Here is a 10,660-nt window from a genome sequence, read left to right as displayed (position 1 = left end):
GCGCGCTTCCTAACGACCTTAATGAGTTTCCATAGCTGGGGTCAGATTATCTAGAAAGGCGGTAATGGCGGGGCCGGGAGGTGGTTCTCCCTCCACCGCTGCGCCTCCCCCATAGCTTTGTACTCCAGACTGTAAATAAAGCAGCGTTGGATAGCTCTGCCTGGGTCCGAGATGAATACATTTGCTCCTTTAATGGGCAGAAGTGTGTGTGTTGCAAAGCAATTCATGAAGCCCGTAGGACAGTCTTTAAGCATTTTAATATTTTGCAAATGATTTATCATTGATAACGAGCAGACGATATACTCCACTTCAAGGGTAGGGATCACCTATTAAAGTCCCCGCGTAAAGGCACCAGCGAATGACACACCGCTGCAGAAAACGGGGAGTGCGACTTCTCTTTTGTTTCACGGGAGGGGTCAACAGCTTCTGCCACAGCTCAGGAGACGACCGGCCTCCCCGCTCGCGGCTCTGGCGACGTCGGGACGCATCTGCCGCGGTGGGGGCCGTGCCGTGCCGTGCCGTGCCGTGCCGTGCCGCGGTGGGGGCCGTGCCGTGCCGTGCCGTGCCGTGCCGCGGTGGGGGCCGTGCCACGCCGTGCCGTGCCGGGCCGCGGTGGGGGCCGTGCCACGCCGTGCCGTGCCGGGCCGCGGTGGGGGCCGTGCCGTGCCGTGCCGTGCCGTGCCATGCCGCGGTGGGGGCCGTGCCACGCCGTGCCGTGCCGTGCCGCGGTGGGGGCCGTGCCACGCCGTGCCGTGCCGCGCCGCGGTGGGGGCCGTGCCGTGCCGTGCCGTGCCGTGCCGTGCCGTGCCGGCACCCGTCCCGCCCCTGCGCTGCCTTCGGAGGCTCCAGCCCGTCGAAGCGGAGCTCGCCCCGTGCCCGGGGGAGCGCGGAGGCTGCTGCCGATCCACCGAGCTCCTGGGCCGCGACCCCACCTCCGGGGCCGGGCGCCCCGCGCGCCGCCGGGGGCTGCCGACCTGCCGCGGACACGCGTGGGCGGCGGGGCCGACGGGGGGGGCCGAGGTGCTGCGGCCCTGCCCGGGGGGGGCTGCGGCGCGGCTGCCCCCGTCGTGCTCTCCGCACACGCTGCCGGGGGGTTGTGCGCGCGGGTGCGTGTCCGCGTGCGCACACGCGTGGCCCGTTGCCGCTGGGAGGTGCCCGCGGCCCGCGCAGCGCTCCCCCCCGGGGGTCGCGGCGGGGCTGAGCGTCCCCGGGACCCCCGGCGGGGCTGCCCGGGGCTGGCGGGGCCGCAGCCGGGGCTGCTGCCGGGCCGGGGACGCGCCGGTGCCAGCCTGCCCCGGGGGCCGGGGGTCGGCTGCCGGAGGAGGCTCTGCTCCTGCCCGGGGGGCGCGGGGGCCTCACGGTGCGGTGTGCGGGGGGGTGGAGCGCTGCTGCCCCCCCGGCTGGGAAGAGAGCGGGCTGGGGCTGCGGGGCTTGAGGCTCACCCTGGGTGCCCCTTGGAGCCAAGAGCAGAGCTGCGAGTGCGCAGCGTGACACCGTTGTGGTGTGACACCGTTGTGGCGTGACGCCGTTGTGGCGTGACGCCGTTGTGGTGTGACGCCGTTGTGGCGTGACACCGTTGTGGTGTGACGCCGTTCTGGCATGACACCGTTGTGGCGTGACGCCGTTGTGGCGTGACGCCGTTGTGGTGTGACGCCGTTGTGGCGTGACACCGTTGTGGTGTGACGCCGTTCTGGCATGACACCGTTGTGGCGTGATGCCGTTGTGGCGTGACGCCGTTGTGGTGTGACACCGTTGTAGCGTGACACCGTTGTGGTGTGATGCTGCGTGGTGTGACACAGGGTGTGACGCCTCCCAGCATGACACAGGGTGCGACACTGCGCCCGGCCCTGCACCCTGGCTGCTCCCTTCTGCAGAGGACCCGCGGCGCGGAGCGTCCCCCACTCCCCCTGCAAAGCCGAAGGAGCAGAAGGAGCCGTGCCGCCTGGGTTTGCCCAGACCTGCTGCATCCACCTCCCTTCGTGTCCCGGAGGGCTCAGCAGTCCCGAGGGAGGTGCCGGCTATGGGACACGTAGCTCTTTGCACACCTCAGTGCCAACTTTGACCCTCTTTCCCGTGTGTTGCAGTCAGTGCTGCCCGTCCCGGCGTGGCAGGGCCGAGCTCTGGGGCCAAGTGGGGCCTCATGGGCTCGGGGTGATGGTGACGTGTCCCCGGGGCGCTGGGCACCTCCCGTGTGCGCCCCTTGCTGCGTGGGCAACCGCTGTGGCTCAGTGGTCGCAGGCGGAGGCGTGGCGGGACCCTCACTGCTGTTGGTGTGGGGAGGGCATCCGTGCTGCCCCATTGCTATGCCAGCTTTGTTACGGTGCGGTTAATGCTGATTATTGGGTTGGGAGTTTTATCACCTGAATGTTCCCTCTCAGCTCGTGAAACCAACTTCAGCCAAGATTTATTACGCAGCAAATAAATAAAAGTGCAGGTTTATTTTGCCTCCTTGTTCATCAGAAAGGAATGAAAATGTAAGCAAAATATTAAAAATAAAATAGACTCAGTTTTACTTTAATTGACCTTTGATTTTTAACTTAATACCTTCCCCATGTTGCTGCTTCAACCTTTAATTTCTCTTGGTGAAGTGGCTGTGTTCAATGATTCATTCTGTCCCGAGGCAAAGCACACACTGTAATTGGTTTTTAACTTCCTGGAATGTCAAAGCCAGGATTGAAATTTTACGTATCACACCACCAATTCAATACTGGCTTTAATAATAATGTTGCAGAAAGGAAGGCAGATTTACAGCTGTAGAAAAATGTAATCAAATTTTGAGCCAGAATGCAATAAGTCCAAATGCTAGTTTTCATTTGGAAGCTTGTTAGATAAATGTGGTATCACCTGAGTGGTTCCCAGATGATTTCTGCCGCTCCCTGCCACATCAAGCGTCGCCAGCAGATGAGGGGGAGCTGCAGGAGCTGCTGCCTGCGGCGCTGCCCTGGGCTGGGGCAAGACACGGCCCTGGGTGCAGGATGTGCGCTGGGCACAGGGCACCCAGGTGCGTGGGGCGGCTGCACGGGTACGGGGTGCCCCCCGCCGCTGCCTGGTCCTGCAGCCCAGGACAAGCTGATTGGCAGCGTATGGATCCTGATGGCATCTGCCCCGAGCATCCACCCCAGGACAGAGCTGCGCTGCAGCCGGAGTTGCTGGCCCGTGCCTGGACAATGCTGTGGTGCCCACTACGGAGCCGCTGCTGCCCTTCTGTTCTGGTGGCCGGGGTGCTTCTGGGGGGCGACACCCCTAATACACTGCAAATGCCAAATAAGTAATCGATTTTGGCCAATTAATGTCTGATAAAAACTAATAACCCTTCTCTCCCTTTCTTATTACCGAATGACCTCCAGCAATCCATTAGTTTAACAAATGATATGCGAGTGTTCAGCATGGCTAATGACTCTGGATTAAACCCAGTGACACCTAATCCATCAGTGCGCTCCTGCACCGCAGTGCCCATTACGCCTTGCTCTTGCCCATCACCGCTGGTTTCTCACACCACCAGTCGGTGTGCTCCTGGCACCCGTGTGTGACACGGCCCTGGGGATGCTGCACTCCGGGTGCTGCGTGCCCTTGTCGTCTGCTTGCTCCGGCTGAAGCCACCAGTGCGTGGACTGGACTGGACCCCACTTCACCCGGCAGCCTGGCGCAGCCGTGCCACATTGCCTTCAGCGGCTCTGGGACTTCAGGAAAAGCCATCTCGGGGTTCGGGCACCCCACAGCCCCGTGGTGCCTTGTGCCAGCGTGGCCGAGCAGCCCGGTGCCTTGTGCCTGTTGGCCATGGGCTGCGTGCATCTCCCCGCTCCACCTGCGCTGCTCCTCGCGGCTCCGCTGTCCCTGCTCTCTATTTACGCTGTCCTAAAAAGCTAACTAAGCTGAAATTATTTTCCTTCCTTAGAAGAGCCTTTAAATAATGTATTGCCCTCACTTACTGTTACTGAATGTTTTAAAAATCCAAGGGACTTTTCCTTCTCGCTTGTGTATTTGCATCTGTTTGTTGCGGGGCCAGGAACTACCCTTGGCAGGGGTCATTAGAAATTCCCTTTCAAGGCTGCTGCCCCGGCAGCCTCACCGCAGCCGGCATGCCAGGACTCTGGGCACCGCCTGCGCTGCGGCAGGAGGTGGGTGCAGAGCGGTGCTGGGCAGGTGGGCGAGTAGCAGCCTGGCCACCTTGCCACTGGCGGGAGCCCTGAGCCCGCAGCTCATTACTGTCCCGAGGGGCTGGGCACCGGCATCGGGCACCCACCATCCCTGGCACATCTGGCTTTGGGGTGTGCGGTGTGTCACTGCAGAGCAGCGACAGCTTCAGGGGCACCCACGTCCTGCATGTTCATGTGCAGTGGTACCTGAAGTGTCTCGCCGTCGTGCTGCCGGAGGTCTGCTCGGTGGGCTGGTAACCCCCGGGAATAGCCACGCTGGAGCTGCAGGAGCTGCTGGCCATCAGCTCAATTTTGATGTTGCGCATCATGCTACATTTCCCGCATCAGAGACGCAGAGCGCAGCACTGAGCCAGTCTGGAGCAGGGACCTCTGTTCCCCGGGGGGGAGAGTGACTGCGGGAGGGTGGCATCCCCGGCTCTGAGCCGTTAGCGAGGGGGATCACCGCCACGGCTGAGATGGGGCTGGCAGAGGCCTCGTCCCTTCCCCTCGCCTCTCTGGAGGCAGATGGACTCTGGATGACTGCTGGCAAGGGCAGCGCCCAGAGTCCCCAGCTCGCTTCCCGAGGGATGTCCCCACAGCGGGGCTCCGGGGGTGGCCGAGGACGTAGCTGTGGCTGCCGCCCCCAGGTGCGTCCCCCCTGGGGAGCAGGAGCCCCGGCTGAAACCAGCCCCGGCCACTCCGGAGGAGCCGTTTCCCACCCTCCCGGGTGCCCGCAGTCCTTGCTGGCCATGCAGCTCCCCTGTCCTGCATTCAAGTGACAGCGAACTGCAATTAAATTCGAACTACTGGAAAGAGACCCCTAAAAACATCCTCCAAAGAACTGTACCTCCTGGGAAATGGCGATAAGAAGTGGCTGAAGAAAGGATAATTAAATTAGGGGAACTGTCAGCAAAGCAAAGATGTTCTGTCTGGAGCAGCGAGGGAAATGTTTTCCCTTCTGTGCTGGTGTCGGACGGAGTCTCGTGTACTCTGTGAGGTTTTAAGTATCATAATCAAAATTAACCCGGCGTTTATTAGGCTGTCAGGGCTCCAGTGGTCACATCCCATTACATGGTGCTCCTGTGGGCCGGCGCTCTTGGTCAGTTGGAGGGAGTTCACTTCTTTGAGCCACTTTCCTGGCTGGCTGAGCAGCCAGACTCATTTGCAACCTGAATTTCACAGGAAATTAAGCTCTCCCAAAAGGGCTAAAGAAGATATGAAACTGGGTAAATGTTAAACCTGCTAGAAATTCCTCCCATAAAGTTCCTTCCAGATACATTCCCCTTTTCCCTGAAGTGACAGTATTTTTGAATCATGTTTCCATAAAGCACAGGCACTCCCGGGAGAGGCTGCTCGAGCGGCGCAATCAGCCCCTGCCACGGCAGCGGGGTCCCGGGGGGAGCCGTGGAGCGCGAGCTGCCGCTCGGTCCGGTTTTTAGACCCTGCACGGGCAGGGGCAGGGGTGGGGGCAGGACCCGGCGGTGCTTTGGGTGATGGGCGCCTGGAGCAAGCCAACGGGATGGTCTGCGCGGCTCGGCATCGTGCTGTGCTGGCACCGGCTGTCCTGCGCAGCCGCACTGTGCTACCGTACCTGCGCCCCAGCGAGACGCAGCTCTCCCCGGCCGACTGGCTCCCGGCCAGGCCGCTCGACACCCAGGGCTTCCAGCGCAGCGATGGCTGAAGAACCTTTCCATCAGCCTTCACCCCGAAATACTGGCTCTGGGGGCAGTGGCTGTTGCCCCAAGAGGTGCTGCAGGAAGAGACGACCAGGCGAGGCCGTGGGCCGTGGAAAGCGAACGGGGAGTAAATGCCAACAGGGCGTTGTGAAGCCGGTGCAGTGTTCCCAGGGTCACAGGTATGGGCTGGGGGTGCGAGGTGGCTGCAGGAGGACTGTCCTTCCTGCAGGACAGGCTCTCCTCTCTGCGTGGGGTTTGTCACCGTCCCGGTGTGATGCGTGACCCTGTCGGAAGGCATCACGGCACACAGGGCTGTTGTTTCTTCCGTACCAATGGTGAATCACAAGGAGCGTTTCTCAGCCTTCAATTAGCCTCGGCTTGAAATCTTTGTCCCTCGCCAAGGCCGTCTCCTGAGCTGGCGGGAAGGGTTTGGGACCTGCCAGCGGAGTCTTCGCTCATGCTGGCCGGGACCCTGGACACCGCAAGCACCGGTGCCGGTGGGGTCAGGCAGCGGGAGATGCCAGCTCAGGCAGGGAGCAAGGGCTGGGGGAACGGCAGCTGGGCTGGGACTGGGCGCTGCCGGCCCCTTCTCACTGGCACCGCTTCCTCCCGGCCCGCCCAGCGAAGGGAACGATGAGTTTGGGAGGCCCCAGCGGGGTGATGACGCTTCCTGGGGAACTTGCAGCCCCCCAGGCTGGAGAACAGAATGTCTCACTGCTTGCCGGGGCCAGGGTTGTCTCTTTCTCCGGCTGCTGCTGACGTTCAGGCTGGGGCTGGGAATACAATAAAGAACAGTGTAATATATGCAAATGAATCCCCAAACTCATACTGTGTCTGTTTTGCATGATTGGTTTCTATTAAATTACTGCTGTGCCTACATGCTGGCAGAGCCCGGTGGGTTTGTGCGTTTTCGAGAGCCGGAGTGTCTGTACCGGCTGCTTCGAGACGCGTCTCCCGTGAAGAGCCGCTCGCGTGATTGTCCTCTCATTCCCTCCTTCGCAGCATATTACTTTCTGTGGTGATTCAGCTTTGGGCTTCTTATTCACTTTAAGGGATCGTTTAATATTTAAACACTTGTCACCAGAGCTGGAGGCTCTGAGCGCAGTCGGTGGGGGGTCTCCTCCCCCTGCCAGCCCCCCGTTACACCGATGGAGCTGCGCATGGGCACTGGCAGGGGACTGGCCCCAGCCCCGGCCAGCCCTGCAACGGCAGCGAAAGCAGCGCTCTTAATTACAGAAAGCCCATTTTCAATTCTGTTTCTTCTCTTACTTCATCTTTTAATCCTAATTACAAATAATCTTAGATGTCAGTCTGAGGAGCAGAGGAGCTAATCTGATGTGACGGTCCAATCGCCTCTGCCGCCACTCACGGCTTTGGCTGCGGTTTGTGCCGGGAGTGGTGGGACCAGCTCTGGCAGTCGAGTCCTCCCTCCGCCGGCTGCCGGGGGTGGCCAGGGCGTCCGGCCGGCAGAGGCCACGGCTGGGAGGGTGGCATGATCCCGAGTGAACCCCTGGTCTCCTGCAAGCCGATGCTGCTGTGCCCGTCAACGCCGGTGGGGCCCACGTTCACCAGGAGACATGTGAGTTCTTGGGCAGCCCTGGAGGACGCGCAGCTCGACCGGGGCTGGTGCGTCCCCCCCATGCTCACAGCTGGGGACAGCTCTGAGCTGAGGCGACACTTCCAGTCCCGCTCCCCTCCCGCTGTGAGGCCCTCCCAGCCCCAAGCCCAGCCGGGATCCCCCCTGCCACCCGGGTGCTGTGGGGCTCAGCTGGGGCAAAGTCCCCTCTCAGGGCATCCTCTCGTCCCCCCCGGTCGCCAGCGCCCGCCCTGGGCCACGGCCGCCTGCAGCACGGCTCTGCCCGGCAGCGCTGCCACGGCTGCGGCTGAAGCACGGCCGCAGCCCGCTCATGGGTGGCTTCCCCAGGGCAGCTCCCCGGGCCCATGGGCTCGGGATCAGCAGCCAAGCTGCTGGATTTGCAGAGCTGCAGGGATGAGAGGGAAGGCGGGAGCTGCTCACCAGAATAACGTCTCTCCCCACCACATCGGTGTCCATGCTCGCTGACTTAGGGAATTACAGCAAATGAGCCTACTTTGCAGAAACTGAGGAAAATCCCATTTTGCAAATATATTTTCATGAGTTTTGCAACATTCTGTGTTGCTTTGATGCATTTCACCCAACTCTGCCCAAGACTGAGCCACTGAAAAATAAACCCGATGTCTTTGGAAGGTAATTGCAAACAGCAGGGACTCGACGTGGCTCCCCACGCTTACGTCGGCAGCCGGCGGGGCGGGCAGGGCACTGGCGATAACCTGACAGCGTCGGTGCAGCTGCCACTCTGCCGCTGGCTAACGCTGTTGGGTCCTCCCGCGACGGCCCCGGGGCTCCCGGGGAAACCAGCTTGGCTCCTGGAGCAGGGGGCTTTGGAGTGGCGGTGGCTGTTTGCAGGTGGGAGTCTGAGGGGCTGAGGGTAAAAGCTGCCAGCCCAATTCGCAGCAAAAACAGCTTAACAGCCCCGAAGACCGTTGGGAGAAGGATGAGAAGGGCTTCTCAGTCTTGTAGGCTTCCATCTGCCAGCTCCCGCTGCTTGCCTCATCACCCTGACACGTGCCCGGCAGCTCCCGCTGCCCGCGCTGCTGCCCTGCGTGCCGGGCGGCTGCATGTCCCCGCCGGGAAGAGCTCTCCGAGCTCGCGGCTCGTTCCTGCCGGCCAGCCGCCAGCCACGGCAGCGGGACTGCGACGACTCCTCCGATTTCAGCAAAGCTCTTTCCTGCGAGAGTTTGCGAAAGAGGCCTCAGCCTAATTGGTGCTATTGCCGGCGCTGTGGCTAATTCTGGTGTTTTACAGCACCAGGGCTGTGTTTTCTATTGATTTCATAGGTTGCTAATAGTCTTTTTCGTACAATAAGAGGCTTTTGTGGGAAGAACTTAATCCAGTCCTATCACAGGGTGAAATCGCACAGCTTACTGCTTAGATTTCCAGGACGTGATCTGCTTTAATAGCAGAAGGAGTTTTATCTAATACATTTAATGCTCCAATATTTTTATGGCATGCGTTTCTGTACCGGGAGCACGGGAGGCCGGGGCTGTGCCGGGGAGGGGGTGGCAGGTGGTGGCTCATGGGGACCTTTGCGGTGTGACCGTCACCTTCACCAGCTGCTGTGCTGAGCCCCGGTGCCACCACGAATGCACGTTATTAAGGTGATGGCGAGGCTGCTGCTGAAGATGACAGAGCTGTGCAGAGAAGTGGAACTTTGTTTTTCCCAAGGCTTAATTTTTTTTCTTCCCTCTCCCCGACGTTGCTGCTCCTGTCGCTGTGCGGTGAGCACCGCTTGCCGTTGGGTTGGGGGTAGTAGGGGCTGGGGTGCCGGTGCACGGTGCCAGTGAGCAGCGCCATCACAAGCACAGGGTGACCGGCACTTCTTGGGGCAAGGGGGTGCCGGGACAGGACCAGGTCCTGGGAACCGCAGGACGTGCTCTCCTGCAACGCAGGGCAGGCAGGACGTGCTCGGGGGAGGCAGGACGTGCTGACATCGTGATGCAGACATGCTCCTGCTCCCCTGTGATGCAGGACATGCTCGCCCCGCCATGCAGGTCGGCGTGGGCTGACCCAGGCCTGTTTCAGCTGCGTTCGAAGCAGGCGAGCCCATCTTCTTCCAGGCTCGTGGTAGCTGAGAGCAGAGCTCTGGGGGCAGCGTGCGCAGCGGGGATGGGGCTGTGCTTCTGCCTTTGAATTAAGGTACAGGAGATATCTAAATGGATTGTGACGGCCAGGATTAAAGGTTAGGAAATTTCTCAGTGTATCTTATGTAAATGAGGACTAATGAGGTTTTCCTGATTACCTTTCATTAGCTTTTCCACAAGTAGTGGTGATTTACACGGTGTGAGCCTGGACGGATGACATACGCAGATACACATGCTGCGGAGCACCTTCATTAAAACTGTTTTTAAAAATGATTCTGCAATATGCAAATTACCTATTAAATGCTCAAGAAAAAGATTTTAAGGGGGAAAAAAGCAAAAGCAAAGCACCAGCTCCACAAGACCTCTGGGGTGCGGTGTGCCGGGGCGGCAGGCTGACTGCGCCGTGCCTACCAGTCGTGCCGTGGGGGACACTGCTGCCCTCATGGCCGTCCCCCGGGGGTGAGTCCAGGGTGGCCCCGTGCAGAGCAGCCATGCCCTGCACCAGCTGTGTGCCCTCCGTGGAGGGGCTGTGGTCCCAGGGGATTTCTGCAGGGGATGCTCGATCGGCCGTGGCCCCGGGTGCCGGGCGTCCCCTCCCCTGTCTTGCTAGCTGGCAGCATCGCACCCTGGCAGTGTCACCTGCTCTGCTGCACGCCGGGGACATGCTGCATAGGGATGCTGAGGTCCCCAGCCTGCCTGCGGGCAGCTTCTCGGAGCGGTCCCGCGTGCTGCGGAGTTACCAGCAGCGCTGGCAGTGCCCGGGCAGACCCCGCACCTCCGTGGCCTCCTTCAGCCTCAGCCTCTGGCCTGCGCCTCCCTCGCTGCCTCTCGGCAGAAGCGGGGCTGCAGGGCTGGCGTTAGTCAGGCAGCAGCGTGACCCCCTCTTTTCAAACTGGAACGAAATTGGGAGATTTCCATTGCCAATAGAAGACAAGAATCATCATTTCTTGCGGTTGCAGAGAGAAACTGGGAAAAGAAGCCTCCAGAAGCTGAAACCTGTGCAGCAGATGGGGAGGATGAAGGGAAACGTGCAAGGACACGTTCGGAGCGGGGCTCAGTGCACCGGGCTGAGATGGATGAGCAGCAGCGCTGGGTGCTGGGTGTGCAGTGAGTGCGCCACGCGGTGCCGGTGCCGGGTGCTACCGTGCAGTCCTGCGGCAGCCTGGC

This window comes from Gavia stellata, chromosome 18 (genome assembly GCF_030936135.1).
Source record: "Gavia stellata isolate bGavSte3 chromosome 18, bGavSte3.hap2, whole genome shotgun sequence".
Lineage (NCBI taxonomy): Eukaryota > Metazoa > Chordata > Aves > Gaviiformes > Gaviidae > Gavia > Gavia stellata.
This window is presented reverse-complemented; position numbering follows the sequence as displayed.